At 38.6% G+C, this 16,622-nt stretch overlaps 1 pseudogene; it reads right to left on the reverse strand.

Annotated features, from left to right (window-relative positions):
* Positions 1-5,729: 5,729 nt before the first annotated feature.
* LOC114489308 lies at positions 5,730-6,268 on the reverse strand (annotated as a pseudogene).
* Between the last annotated feature and the right edge of the window lie 10,354 nt (positions 6,269-16,622).

Consider the following 16,622-nt stretch of genomic DNA (forward strand, 5'->3'; position numbering starts at 1 on the left):
AGGATAAATAATTTTATGTAGATTTACACCTGAAAAACAATGACCTGATTTACCACAGTCTTTACATTCATGTTCTTCTCTGGTACCTATTTTGTTAAGTGTATTTAGATTAGGTATTTGATTGAAGATTTTTATGCATGGTAAATATTTGTAAACTTTCTCCTCAATAGCAATATTTGTTTCTTCATTGGTACTTGAAGATTCCTTTAAACATGTGATATATTTACCTTCCTTGGTTTGCAGTTTCACAATAGGAAAATCCTGATGAGTATTGTGATTTGACATTAGGTCAAATACTTTACCACCTTCATAATGACTATCTGGAAGCTGAGACTTCTGATGTACATTAGGATTTGACTCGTGGACAGAATTCTTCCAGTTTGCAATGCATTGACTACTTCTCTCTGAATCCCATGTACTCTAGTGAACATTGAACACAGAAAGGCCTTTTGAGACATCTGTAACTTCATTAAACATGTGCACTCATTCCCAAATAAGCATTCTGTAATCCCTATTAAGCGATGTTGGTTGTATTTAAAATCACTCACAAGTTCATTAAATTATTGTACAATTAAATGAAAAAAAGTTATTTCTAATAGAAGCATATTTCCTTAGTAAAGACATTATGAAATTTCTCCCATTTAAGCTTTACACATGCATTTTAAATGACCGCATTATAAAAATTATTCACTGAAAATTTATTCTCACTCTACGTTTTAAACAATCAAATGATTACACACACCACAAATTATCAGATTTCCTAGATTTTGCACACTGACTTTATGACAGGGGTGTCAAACTCATTTTCTCAGGGGTCACATAAGCCTCCAGGTTGCCTTCAGTGGGACACATGTGATTTTAGGATTGGGAAAATGTAACCATTCCTTAACTAGGGGCAAGGAGATCGATGCTGCCACCAGGTATAAACTAGGTGCTGGGCTGGATAACAGAAGTTGGGGGGGTACGTTTTGCCTGGAGGTTCTGTGTTTGCCACTGGCTCTTTATAGTAATACATACACTTAAAACATTATTTTAAGCCTTCTTATTTGGAAACACATTCATCTGCAATAGCAGCTGTTTTAAACTGTAAGTTTTCCCAAATTTGTAATATTTCCACATCTTTAGATAACAAGGATTTTTCATGAATGATTTTTCAATCTTAGGTCTCTCCATTTAAACATCTTTTCTATCTTGTCACACACTCCTTTATCAGTATGAAAGGCACACATCTCGTATCTTACCAGTGTTGCTTCAAAGAATAAATCTTCTATTCCTGACCTTTGCAAGAAGTCCTGGTTGTCTGCAGATGATACAGCTGAAAGACACAAAATAAACATTCACAGGTATGACATGCAGGTCAATGTACATTGAACTTACACAGATTTTTTTTTAAATAAATCACAATGTTCAGTTCTTCAAAGACTTTAAATGTTTGCAGCAAGACCAAGTATCCTACAATGAGAAACATTCACAAAGAAAAGGAACAATGTTTCCTTATACTCAGGAACCACTGAGTGCACATTCCCTAACACAAAGTGGAAATAGGATAAGAAAACTCCACATTCCCAGTTCTTTTCTAGACACATAGAGGATCCAGTGTGTTCAATGATCTCACAGTTTTCAAGCATCTTCAAAATTTGTGTTTCTGTTTGTCAGGGCACACAGTGCTCACTCCATAACAACCCATGGTGAATACATTAAAATGCACACTGAAAAGGAATGGTGATACTTGAAATACCACAGAAACATGTGGACTGAAGATCAGTATCAAGCATAAAAATATACCCTGGGCTTTGAGAAAAAAACTGACACTCTATTAAACTTGCTCCTCACACACAATCAAAAACAAACACACACCACTTGTGTTTATCAAAATTAGAGTTTAAACTAGGGATGAATGTTATTTTTTTTTCTCTTAACCTGGACAAAGGAAGTTCATAAAGCCTAGTTGTTTACAGTTATGAAATTCAACAAATATACCAAGACAGGAAACAGAAAACCTATTCAAATCTGAAAATTAAAATATATCTACAAAAACTGGCACTAGGTGTATTAAAATGTAATACCTACAGGATAAAGAAGTGAAAATATAGAAACATAGAAAAATATGACAACTACTTAATATTAGCAAACCTGTAAATGACCAAAATAAAAATCAAAACAGAGATAATGTAAAAGTAAGTGAAACACAAAATTGGAAGCTGAAAAAAAGAATACTCAAATTCAAAAAGACATGAAAATATAGAAACATCAAGCACTTGCCTGTTTACGTCCTCAGCCATGTAACAGGCCTACAACCCAGGCATATTCCTTTTCCCAGAAGTAAACCATAGACCTTAGATTTAAGGGATGTTGCTACACAAACTAAGCTACTAGGGCCAGGGCAAATGCTAATAGCTCTTAATTCACTAAAAAAAAGAGACTGTAGTGCATTTTTTATTGTAACAGCCAAAGGACATGTAAACCAGCAAAAGTAAACAAATAGCATTACACCAAATATAAAACCTCCTGCACATTAAAGCAAACAACCAGTAGGATAAAGTCACATCCTGTAGAAGGAAGAAAATTTCTGTAAAGTGTACCTGATAAGTAGTTAATATCCATGTTATACGAATGACTTTTACAAAACATCATGATAAAACAAGCAATCTAATTTTTAAAATGAACAAATATATGTCATTAACTAATTTATATAAAAAAATCAGGAATATACAGTGAGGTCAGACAAATTCTATCATAAATGGTCTGAGAGAAAGTGAACCAATATACGCAAAACATTATAAGCAGACAACTTTGTTATGACATGTGTCAAAATAAACTTCAAGTGAATTAAAACATAAATTTAAGACCTGAAACCATGAAAACACTAGAAGAAAGGACAGCTGACAAACTCTGTCATGACTCTTAAAAAATATTATTTTAGATATAACATGGAAGGTAGAGTAGACAGGAGAAAAAACTAAAGAAGACTGCAATAACATAAGCTTTTGCAAAACAATGGAAATCAAGAAAACAAACCAATCTAGCGAATAGTGGAAGATACTCACAAATAATGCTAAATATTCAAAGGATACAAGGAGGTAACACCACACCAAAAACAAACAAACAAACAAAAAACAACAACAATGTGATGGAAAAACTGGGAGCACTGGCTTGTGTCCTCAATAGATTGAGTGCTGGCTCCTCTGAACCAATGGATCGCCATTTGGATTCCCAATAAGAGCATATGCTTACAGTGCGGGCCAGCCTCAGTTTTTATATTGAACATCTGCACACTTGCTGAACAGACCTTGTTACAGCAAAAAATTCTCTCTCAACATGTCACCTTCCAGCAATGAGTCCTGATGTTTTTATGGAAATTATGAAAAAACGGACTGCAAATATATGTTCCATGTTACTGAACAATTACAAAAACTTAATTGTATGCACTGCATACATTTTTTGTAAAGATTCTATTTATTTTTATAGAGGGGAAGGTAGATAGAAAGAGAGGGAAACATCCATGTGTGGTTGCCTTTTGCGCGCCCTCTACTGGGGGCCTGGTTTGCAACCCAGGCAATTGCCCAGACTGGAAATGCAACTGGCCACCCTTTGGTTTGCAGTCTGGGGGTCAATGCACTGAGGCACGGAAGCTCAGGGGACCACATACTTTTCAAGGCAAATTGTAAACCAACTTTGTTTCTCAAATTCATAGTATTAACATTTAAACTGATGTCTCAAATGAAGCATTAAGGAAAAAAAAAGAAAGAAAAGCAAGCATCATCATGGGGGAAAAGGAGAACTCATGAGCTGAGAAAAAAAAAAATATATTTGTAACCCCTGAGTGGTGTGGTTCAGTGGACTGAGCACCTGCCTTTGAACCAAAAGTTCAGCAGTTTGATTCTGGTCAGGGCACAGGCCTGGGTTTGGCTCCAGATCCCCATTTGGTGGTGTGAGAGAGGCAACTGATCAGTGTGTTTTTTAGGCATTGATGTTTCTCTCCCTTCCTCCCTTACCCTTTTCTAGAAATAGATAAATAAAATATTTAAAAAATATAGAGATAAAAAGATGGTGTGTAAAAGACTCTCAACATCTTATGTCTTTTAGGAAATGGACATTAAAAGAAGGAAAATTGAAGAAAGTGCACATTCAAGCAACATAAAATCCCAGCGGGAAAGGTCAGAATCCAGAACACTGAGAAAAGCAAATGCTGCTGTGCATGTGGAGCAAACGGAGCTCTCATCCTTACTGGTGAAAATGCAAAATGCTACAGCCCCTTGGGAAGGGTTTAGAAGTCCTCTCACAACTAAGCAAACACTTATTACATAATCCAAAAAATATGCTCTATAGTATTTATCAAAGAGCTAAAAATGTTATCTACAGAAAAGCCTACATGGGACTAGTTTTAGAAGTATCATTCATAAATTCTAAAAATTCAAATCAATGAAGATGTATGTGAACAGGTGAATAGAAAGGAAACTGAAATATATACAATGAAATATTACTTAGCACTAAAAATGATATAGCAATGCATGAAAGAAATGTAAATTAATAGAATTAAGAGAATTTATTACTTCTCACCCACTGCTCAGTTGGTTAGAGCATCATCTACATACACAAATGTCACAGGTTATATGTCACCCCAAAATATCCAATTGAGGATTTGAAAGAGACATTTGCATATATGTGTCAATGGTAGCATGAAATAGAAAAGCCTGGTAGGTGGAAACAACACCAGGTCAAAGGTTAAATACATTAAAAATGTAGTATATTCAGTGCCAGCTGTTGTGGCTCAGTGGATGCAGTACTGGCCTCTGAACAAAAGAGTTCCTGGTTCAAATTCAAGTCAGGGCTCATGCCAGGGTTTTGGGCCAGGTCCCCAAGAGGTGTTGCATGAGAAGCAAATACACACCAGTGTTTCCCTATCTTTTTTCTCTCTTCCCCTCTCTATAGAAATGAATAAAATCTTTCAAAAAGTTATAAAAATGTAGTACATATACACAATGGAATACTGCTCTGCCTGGAAATAGAAAATATGCACTCACCTGGTACCACAAAGTCAAACTAGAACCTGTTCTAAGTGAAGCACTTGAGTCACAAAGACACGTGCCACAGTCTTCCACTTAGGTGAGTTCTAATGGAGTGCAACTCAGAGAAAACAAAAGGTAGTTACTTGAGCCTTGGTTTCACAGAAAAATGAGGAAGTGGTTGTTTAATGGATATTGCCACATTTCTGTGAGATGAAAATTTCCAGAATTCAGATGCACAATTAACCAAATAATCTTAATGTGATTTAACTGTACCACTAGAGAAAGTTTAGAAGGAACATATTTATTTACATGATTTATTATCAAAATTTAAAATGAAAAAATATCTAAAAGAGACAACTATAAATCTCTTGCATTTTAACTTTGACTTTTTATTAACTTTTACTCCGGTTTATGTAAGAATCTTTGAAAAAAATCAAATCCTGTGTATAAAAGGCTTTGCTTATCATTTGTAAAGCAAACTGAAAATTAAGCTGTTGAAGGGTCAGCATTTACTAAATTAACTAATAGAATTTTCTGGGGAGTCAGTAACTGATACACATTTGACTAAAAATGTAATGTGTGTTAAGATACCATAGAGATTTATACAACAATCAAATGCAGAAATACACAAAATGTACTCCTGCCTTGGTTATAAGACAACTAAGTATTTAGGAAGCTAAAGCTTGATTAAGCACCAACACACTAAGAAAAAGCTTCTGATTTTTAAGAAAAAAAGTATGTTTGCCACTTTCTATTTTCAGCATATATTTCAATTCTTTCCAGTGGACCCAAAACCTCCAGGACCCCATTCAATATCTTCCAAATCTTGAACTTCCCCTATTTCTGTATAATAAACCTGTTCACAAATGCACTGTGCAATGTGGTCACCTTTTTAACTTCAAAGTTTCCTTTGCCAAAATTGAACAGTACATCACCAGTATTTCCTCCATAATCTTCATCTATGACACTAGCTGCTACATCTAGGAAGTGTTTTGCAGCCAAACCAGAACATGGAGCTACTCTACCATAGCACCCAACAGCACCCAACAGCAAGAGTGATCTGAATGTCGGTTTTCACAAGGGCTTTCTCCATAGGTGGCAGTGTGTGAGCATTGGTACTATACAGATCACAGCCACCTGCTGGTCTCAGGGGTGGCGTGCTCCCAGAGCAGAAGGAAAGGTATCCCTGAACCGAAGTCCTCTGCAGGACACTACTGCTTGCTGGAGGAGATGGTGTGCACCTCTTCAGGCCATGGCATGCCAGAGCAGAATGTTGGCACAGGTTGGCACAGAGAAACAGGAAGGCATGAATCAAATCATTTCAAAATTACATTGAAATTAGAACAGCTTTTTAGAAATATATTTTTTTTCATTTTTAGACAGAGGGGAGAGGGGGTTGAGAATCCCCACTGTGAGGTGGCCTCACATGCACCCTGTGCTGGGGACCTAGCTCACAACCCATGCATGTGCCCCAGCATGGAATTCAGCCATGGACATATTTAAAAGGAAGACTATTTCTGTAACTCAAAAGGACAAACAGACATTGACCATTAAACAAGCACAGAAAAAATCAAGATACTTCATGAACAGCGTAAGGAAAAAAAGAAAACAGACAAATAGGCACATCGATGTAATGGCAATTGCCATATGGCTCATTCATATTTGAATTGAGTCCTACAACATCTTAAGTATTAATCTTAAAACTATGATTTACTTTCATAATATGTAAACATCCCTAAAAAGTTAAAGTGTGGAGAGTTTATCATATATAAGGAATCACCCTGGACAAGCAGTAATGATAATGACTGACTGAGACTAAGAGATGCAGACATCCAGGTTTTCTCTTAATGGGCCTGACAGACTTACAGGAACACACAAGCTCTGACTTTCAGCCTTGGGACAGCAGATTGAAAGGTTCTATGGACATTCAGGGAGGGCCTCAACTGTCTGGCTTCAGGCCTAAGTCTGGAGGTGGGGCATATTTCTGCACAGAAGTCATCTGAGGTCATTCTTCCCTCCTGAGCCCTCCCCACAACAGAGCTAGAAGGTGCTATATCAGAGTCCACTCCTACCTGGGTAATGCTGTCATGATTCCCTCAGTCCTTGTGATTCCCTGAGGCCTTGCCCCATCCACTTGAGAATTCACTGGAGCCATATCCTGTAGGTTTCCCATACAAATGGCCCCTCTTGCCTCATGGTGCAGACTCTCCTAAGTCTCTCAAAGACGCTGAATCTGCCCTCTACATGCTCTGTATTGCTCACTCAGTGGCCGTGCGAGAGCAAAATGACATTATCTTTCCACATTTTATTGATGTTCAAGTATACTTGTCCTCATTTTCCACATCACTTGCCAAACACAGCCATCCCTACTTCTCCACATTGATCCTACCCTCCTTTAGTTTTTTTCATGTGTCCTTCATATGTCTTCCTGAAAATCCTTGCCCTCTACCCCCATTATCCCTTCCACCTCCCCTCTGGTTACTGTCAGTTTGTTCTTTATGTCCATGTTTCTGGTTACATTTTGCTTGCTTGTTCATTTTGTTGATTAATTTTTTCTTACAGGTCAGATCATATGGTACTTGTCTTTCACCACCTGGCTTATTTCATTACCATAGTGTTCTCCAGATCCATCCATGCTTTCCCACATGTTAGGAGATCCTTTTACCCTAAGAACCCTGATACACAGATTCTAAAGAACCTATGCCCACCATTGTTCATAGCAGCAGAATTTACAATTGCCACATGCTGGAAGAAACTTAAGTGCCCAACAGGAAATGAATGGATCTGCAAACTACAATACAGGTGCACAAGCACAAGGACATTTTTTAGTGAAACCAAAAAGTAGATTTTCTCAGGTTGGGGAGGTGCATTATCATACAAGAAAATCACAAGTCTAAACTTTGTAGGGACTTGTTTGAATCCCCAAGAGGGTTAAAAAATTATAAGTCTGAAAACATGACACATGTCCCCAGGATTCCTGGGATTTCTGTGACAAACTGCAAGATCTCAACCACTTCCTTCATGAACCCTGTTCTTGGCACAAAAACAAATGGTAAAAAAAAGAGAAGAAGGCTTAGCATACAATTTCTAAGCAACATGCTCAGATTATCTCAGGTCCCCAAAAGAATGCAAGAGGAGTCTGACCATGGTTACCATCAAAATCCAAAAATAGCGTAATTGTATACACTGCACACTCTTTTTAAAGATTGCATCTTTTTTTTTATTTTTAGAGAGGGAGGGCTTTGCTAGAAACTGCTAGTAGGATAACAGAGGTCATTAGAGTCAAAACAGAATTCTGAAAGCATGTAGGAGCATAGAATACTGTTGGAGACCATGTGGCCTTCTGTGACAGTGACAGAAATAAATTTTGGTTTTCAAAATTCTTTGCACTGAAGCACAGCTTCCAAAACCACACTTGAAGTTTTGGCTTCCTCTGAGACCTTTGTGTTACTCACATGTGACATCTGCATCTTCATTATCACCTACCTCGGGGTGTGGGTATTGACTTTTTTCTGGAAACATCCCAGCTCTCCTGCGTTTGTTCCAAAAATGTGACCAGGCTTGGCTTTGAAACAACAAGACCTGTGTACAAAATAAATAATAATTTTTAAAGATTCCCAATTCCCAATCCATGTTTTGCTCAGATAAGAACACTGCAGAAAAAGTAAAATATTCTAGAAGATCATTTTGCAAAGTCCTGTTTCCTGAAGCACCTTAATTCTAACAATACATACATTTTTCAATGGGTTCCTAAGGACCACAGTTCTTGAGGCCTTTATTTTCTACAGGAGATAATCTCCAAGTTCTCTCCCTTGTGATTATGAACCTCAAAGTCTACCATAAAAAGTCAAGCTTCCAAAAGATGCTGTATAAAGAAAATCCTGTGGGCGGAGCAGGCAATATGAAGGAAGTCAGCCTCACCCAGGGAGACCAGGTTGCCGTAATTCTCCAACATCACATCTGAGTACAATTTCCGCTGAGCTGGGTCTAGGCATTCCCATTCCTCCCAAGAGAAATCTATTGATATGTTTTTGAAGGTTAACGATTCCTGGAAACAAAAAGAGAAAAATTTATGAAGGAGACACAGCACAGTTCTCAGTGTCATCTAACATGAAAAGTGTTAGAAGTCGTTTTGACCTAGGAGATATCCTGCATCATTCAGTAAGGCCACTTGGACTCTCTAACACTCTGTAATGTATTTTGTAACATCAACAAGTGAGGATAATACATGTCTACAAATCCACTGAAAAGGCATTACCATTCAGGAAAATAAACGTTAAACTGAAGGAACACACACAGGCATCTGGATGGTTGAGTATTGTATTTGTATCATTCAGAATCACCTGTGTATACTTCTCAACTACAAAAGGTGTGTTGAGTTGAAAGTGTAAGTAACTTCTTTAGGTTTCATTCAGGCAACAAAAAATGTAGTTTTGTTAAAATGCAGATTTTGATTTAAGAGTTGTGGGTGAGGTCTGTGTGTCCTCATTTTCAGAAGCTCACTTGTTTAAGTATGTTTGATTGGTTTTGTTACAATTATCCCATTTTACTCCCCTTTTCCCCCTCCATCCTGCAAACCCCCTGCTCTACAATTGCCTGAATAAGCTCATGATCATGGGTCATAGTAAGAAGTTCTATTACTTCTCCATTTCTTATACTATTTAAACCTCCCATATTTTGTACCCACCATTTATGCTTCTTCTTTCCTGTACCTTCTCCCCCATTCTCCTAGGCCCCACCCTGCTCTTCACCCTCCATATGATTTCCATTTCAGTGAATTTGTTCCTCTTCTCATTGTTTGCTTAGTGTGTGTTTCTTTTGGTTTTGCTTTATAGGTTCAGTTGTTAATAGTGTGAATTTATTGTCACTTCACTATCCATATTTTGACCATGTTCTTTTTCTTACATTAAGTGCCTTAAGCATTTCATAGAAGGGCTTGGTGATGATGAACTCCTTTATCTTGACCTTAACTGGGAAGCACTTGATTTGTCCTTCCATTTTAAATGATAGCTTTCTTGGTTAAATTAATCTTGGATGTAGGTGCCCTTCTTACATGACTTTAAATACTTATTTCCAGCCCCTTGTTGCCTGCAAGGTTTCTTTTGACAAATCAGCTGTTAATGTCATAGGAATCCCTTTGTAGGTCACACTGCTTTTGTGTCCCTGGGTTTAAGATTATCTCCTTATCTTTTGTTTTGTGTAATGGAATTGTGATCTGTCTTGATGTGTTCCCCCTTGGGTGCAACTTCTTTGGGACTCTAAGAGCTTCCTTCACTTGCTCGCCTATTTCCTTTACCAGACATGGCATGTTTTCCTTCATTATTTTTCAAATCAGTTTTTCATTTCATAGCTTCCTCTACCCCTTCTGGTACCCCTAAGATTAGAATGTTGGAAGGTTTAAAGTTGTCCCAGAGGCCATTCAGCCTCTCCTCATGTTCTCAATTATTGTTTCTTCCTCCTATTCTGGATGAATGTTTAAGACAGAAAACTGTACTTAAACAACAATTAAAATTAAAAAAATACACATGCTGATAAAAAAATGAAATACTAACCTAATAATAGAAAAGAAGTTAGAGCTCTTGTTTCTTAGTGTTTTATTTCTTTGAAAATGTTCCTGTATCATTTGTGGAGAGCTAGATGTTAACAATTGAATTGTATTAAACATAGGTTTATAATATGATTCTTGTAATATCACCTGAAAGTATGAAAAGTGATAATGTAGAGTATGTCTGCAACATGACTGTGCAATGTAACAAAAGTGTACAGTAACACAGCCTCACTGATTATATCCTTCATGTCAAAAGCCAATGATGTCTATGAAATAAATGCAGGGCCTTCATTTTCCAAAGCAAACTGAAGTTAAAAAGATGACAAAAGTGTACAGATGAAATATGATAGTTTTTTCACACCCATCTATAATTATCTGCTAGACTTGTCTTAATGATAAAGGAAAATCTATTAACTCTACACTGAAGAGGGCATCTCAGCCAAGTGACTATCAGGTGGATTGGAACAATGAATATTCACTGACTGAGGCATGCAGAAGGATATGTCCTTATGGGTGAAACACTGCTGGTGAAATTCATCAATAAGAAAGTCATTATATGAACAAAATCATAAGTAAACATTCAGTTTTACAATGTCAATCCACAGGTACCTCTCATATTCAGTAAACTATATATTTAACTAGGAAGACTTTCTTTTCAATTGAATGACAAAGTCCATTCTACTGACTGTTCTTTTTCAGAACATTCACAGTGATTCTCACTGGAAAATCTGCATTTTCTTACATCTGATATACAGAGGTGATGATTCAGATATATGAACTTAACCATATGTATACCTCCTCCATCAATACCCCAGTCTCTGAGCCCATCCCAGCAAATATACTGCACACAACTGACATCCAAGATTGACCTGTCACAGAGGAGATGAGTTCAGTGTTTGAAAATTATTGATTACAGGCAGGAATTCCTCACATGGGGATGCCTAGATAAAGAGAATGCACAGATGGCCCTAGGAAAAGGAGGAAACTACTATACATACACTATTGACCTTGAGACTCATAAAAAAGAAACAGAAAACAGTAGAATAAACCAACTTCACTACCCAAGAACATGAAACAAAAGGAAGAACGATCGATGATTCAGAATCTAATCATAATAAGAGGAATCAGAGTCACAACCTCTGACTCAGGAGACATCTTTTACCTGGCAAGCTTCCATGTCCTCCTGGTGCTGATCCTCCTTCTCCTCTAGGGTCTTTTCTCAGGAGACCATATGCTGAGGGGTCAAGTTTGCATTTTGAGAATGTGTCTTCAAAGGCACATACCTTTCATTTAATCCCACCACAATAACTGGCAGAAGGAGGTAGAAATGCTGAAAGGCCCACCCTCTCCTCTCCTTTGTCACAAGGAGGCAGGTCAATAAGCTGCTACCTGGAGACCACACTGGGTTTGTTTTTCTGCATTCATGTGCTCTTCCTCCTGCAGAGGTCCACAAACTGCTCCAGCAGTAACAATGTGTGTTGCTCTCCTGAACCCCACACCCAAAAGAGCATTTCATTATCTTCCCTGAAGAAAGCCTGTTCTCTCCTCTCACAGATGTATTCCAGAGCCCTCCTGCTCATCAGTAGGTTCACCTGAGCATGTCCTGGAGCACTTCATTTAACAATGATCCCTCACAGGAGTTCACTACCTCTGTGTGGGAGCACACAGAGAATGTCACTTCTTAGATCTTCTCAGGTAATCTAAAAGAAACCCAAAGGGGGACAGTTTAGGTGTAAAAAGTGTGCAGAGGGCTTTGGGATCAAGTTCCCACCTGGCATCCATAACCTGCTTTGCTACCCCTGCACTGGCTCTCACAACTCCTCTCCTCCAAACCACTCTCTCTATCTGAAGTGCATCTTATTACCCAGGGAGGATATGCAAGGGGGATTCAGCACATCTTCACCCTCAGAAGGAATTTGGTCTCCTTAGGCTGTGAACAGTGAGTCACACATATTCTTTGCTCTACCTGACTTGTGACTTTAAATGGTGAGCAGTGGGCTGCCTCCTCAGGCAACGTCTCTCAGCAGCAAACCCACAAAAGAAATGGGGAGAAACCTCCGCCAGGAGGGCCTCAGTAATTCGGCGAAAATGGCCCATCCACCTGGCGGCAAACAGGTCAGGGTGTAGGGGTGTCTCACCTGTATTCTGGACACACAGTTGGGGGAGGTGGGACAGTGAGCATTTCAACCACAGTAGTGACCCTCTGGCTTCACTTGCACAGGAATGTGAACTCAGAGGATCAGTATGGAACTGGAAACTCCAAACCCATGAAGATTTGTATGACGTCTCATTTCTGTAACTACTTCCCATAATCTCATAAGTGTGTATGCACACTTTATCAAAGTTCACACAGGTGGAAGTCCCAGCAGAGCACTTCCCATGCTGGGTGGCATCTGCATGCGGGGCTGGTGAAGAGGGAGACACATGGGGCAGAACTGTGAAGGGGTCCCTGTGTTGGAGCCTAGATTCCTGTCTACATATTTCTCCTTGGTTATATTCTTTTTTGTTTTTGGTATCATCATATATATTTTATTATTATTTTAAATATATTTTATTGATTAAGCTGATACAGGTTTCCCGTGTCCCCAGCATATTCCGTACACCCTGAACACCCCTGCCCACCCAAATGCCCCCCATTTGGTTCATGTCCCCGGGTCATACATGCAAGTTCTTTGGCTTCTTCATTTCCTATGCTATTCTTAACCTCTCCTTGTGTATTTTCTACCTACCATTTATACTACTTACTCTCTGTCCCTTCCCCCCCACTCTCCCCCTGCACTTCCCTGCTGATAACCCTCCATGTGATCTCCATTTCTATGCATCTGTTCCTGTTCTAGCTGTTTGCTTAGTTTGTTGTGTTTGTTTTGGGTGTGGTTGTTATTAACTATGAGTTTGTTTTCATTTTACTGTTCATATTTTTCATCTTCTTTTTCATAGGTAGATCCCTTTAACATTTTATCTAATAAAGGCTTGGTGATGGTGAACTCCCTTAACTTGCCCTTGTCTGGGAAGCACTTGATTGGTCCTTCCATTTTAAATGACAGCTTTACTGCATAGAGTAATCTTGAATGTAGGTCCTTGCCTTTCATGATTTGGAATACTTTTTCCCAGCCCCTTCTTGCCTGCAAATTCTATTTGGAGAACACAGCGGACAGACTTATGGGAACTATCCTTTTAGATAACTCTCTCCTTTACTCTTGCTGCTTTGAAGATTATCTCCTTACCTTTATTCTTCTGGCCTATTGTAATTGTAATGTGCCTTGGTGTGTTCCTCCTTGGATCCAACTTCTTCAGGCCTCTCTGAGCTTCCTGGACTTCCTGAAAGTCTATTTCCTTTGCCAGATTCGGGAAATTCTCCTCCATTATTTGCTCAAATAAGTTATCAGTTTCTTGCTCTTCCTCTTCTCCTTCTGGTACCCATATGATTCCAATGTTGGAACATTTAAAGTTGTCCTGGAGGTTCCTAAGCCTCTCCTCATTTTTTTTTTAATTCTTGTTTCTTCATTCTTTTCAGGTTGAATGATTCTTCCTTCTGGTACATACTGTTGATGTGAGTCCCAGTTGCCTTCCTGTCACTATTGGTTCCCTGTACATTTTCCTTTTTTTTTTCCCACTTAGCATAGCCTTCACTCTTTCATCTAATTCATGGCCACATTCAACTACTTCTGTTATCATCCAGATTACTGGTGTTTTGTATTGTGCATATGAGAGGTTGGTTAATCTCTTCATTGCTTAGTTGTATTTTTTGTGGAGCTTTGGTCTGTTCTTTCATTGGGTCCATTTTTTTGGACTCAGTGTACCTCCTGTATAGTAAGGGGCGGGGCCTTAAGTGTTCAGCAGAGCAGGGCAACCCACATCACTGTGTTGTGATGCTGTATATGTGGGAGGTGTCTGAGAGGGAACAATGACACTTGCTCCACTCTCTGCCAGTTTTCAGTCACTTCCCCCATTATCCACAATCACATTGGTCCCTTCTGGTGTTGATTCCTGGGTGGCTGTGTTTGTGTACATTCTACGGCCCTGTGAGTCTCTCCAATGAACTCTCCTGTGAGGCTGGGATTGTCTGCTGCTGCTGCTGCCTTAACCTACACCAGTGTTTTCAATCACAGGTTTGAGGCTTCATTCCCCCACGCTGGAACCCTGGGTTGCCCAATCTGTGTCCCTTCCCAGTTATTCTTCCCCATTCATCTGCATTAGAATGTGCTTCTGCCTCCTCCACCAGCTGCTGCCTTACTGGGTCCTCCAGTCACTGCCTTGCACAGAGTCCTCTCTGCCTGGCTGCCCATCTCCACCCCTCCTACCAGTCTGCATGAATGTTCATTCTTTAACTCCTTGGTTGACTGACTTCCATACAGTTTGATTTTCTGTCATTTCTGGTTGGTTTTGTTGTTATTTTTTTCTTGTGCTGCTTTTGGGCATGTGAAGAGGCACCGTGTGTGTACCTACACCCACTTCTTGGCTGCAACTCTCCTTGATTATCACATTCTTTACTTGAACACCCCACTGGACTTAGGAACCATTCAGTAAGGCTTCAACACACAGTTAGAAAATGTGTGTAGATTTTTCATCAATATTAAGTCTATGGTATTCCTATAATGAAATTTTACATGATTCTTTCACACTTTTTATTTGTATTTTTCCCTTATATTTATAATTACTATTTTTTTTAGTACTCTAGACTCTCAGCTTCAGTATTACCTAATCTACTACTACCCAGGTGGTGTCTGCAGGATTGCTTGGTGTACTGGAAATCCTACAATTTGGTGGCCAGGAGTGTCAGATGTTACTGTGATTGTGAGTATGGTAATATTTGTGTGTAAATGAGTCAAAGAGGAGAGAAAACACACTAGAAATGCTTCTCTACTAAAAAGGATTAAAACTGTGTCTTTCTTCATAAGAACATTTTACCTACCACAAGAACAATGCACATTCTTTAAATATACACACAGTATTATAGCAAGACAAAATATTTTCTGGGTGTCCAGGCAATTCTTGATAAATTTTAAATGAATTCCAGTGACACAGAAAGTTTTTTAAAACATTTTACCTACCCATCATTATACTCACAAGTGAATATAAACCTCCAATGAGACTACTCTGATTCAAAACACTTTGTAAGGTTCTCCACACATAATGTATGCTGGGAAAGCACAGCAATAATACCTCAATATTTTACCCACTCAGTAGAAAAATGTGTACCTATTGGGAACTAGTCCACCACAAATGTGCAGTTTTTCTGGGCAGAATGTAGTTCAGGGGCCTATTTCTGGGGGCCAGAGGGAGGGATGATCCTTCTCTTGACTCCAGTTGTCCTTAGAATAAACATCTACCCCTTCTGTTTGCTTGTTCCTTATTGTACCTGTTCACCTCTATTAGAAAGTATGCCTTCCTGCCAGAAAAAGCAGGTCTCCCTCACTTCTTTCTTCTAATAAATATTTATAGTTTCAATGGTCATTGTAAGTTTATGAGGTTACAGTGAATTTTATGATACAAGTTTGTGCAAGTGTAAACAACACACAGTACGTATGTTTCAAAAGAGCATTTTGTGTGGAAGAAGAGCACTCCCTTTATTATTACCTACACCCACATTTTTAGAAATACATGTCTGGCTTTTGAGGTTTATTGCAGGGTCCCTGCACTTCTCAGTCCTTCCAGGAAGAACAAGTATAATTTCTGACCACTAATACATTCTGTTTATCATGAGGAATTTCACTGGAGCCATTTAAATTAACTGGACTCATATTTCAAAGGGAATCAGGGCCATGTCCTTCATTTAGAGTGTGCCAAGGTTTTCAGTTTTAAGTTCAAGTGGACCCTCAAATTAATTCCTAATGTTCAGTTTAGGAGTCTGGGATAAGACACAGTTACACTCTTGAAGTCCTGCCTGCAAATCAGTTCTTTCATTTTTGAAGTCAGGACTATTGAAATATGGTTTTAAATCAGTGGAAAACTTAAAATGAACTATAAAATAACATTTTTTGTGATGCAAACAAGTTATGGGTGGAGGACATCGGGTGTCAGTTGTCATGATAACAGCAGTGCAAACCTCCCTTTCCCTGCTAAGT

The sequence above is a fragment of the Phyllostomus discolor genome (assembly GCF_004126475.2).
Source record: "Phyllostomus discolor isolate MPI-MPIP mPhyDis1 chromosome 15 unlocalized genomic scaffold, mPhyDis1.pri.v3 mPhyDis1_scaffold_1, whole genome shotgun sequence".
Taxonomy (NCBI): Eukaryota; Metazoa; Chordata; class Mammalia; order Chiroptera; family Phyllostomidae; genus Phyllostomus; species Phyllostomus discolor.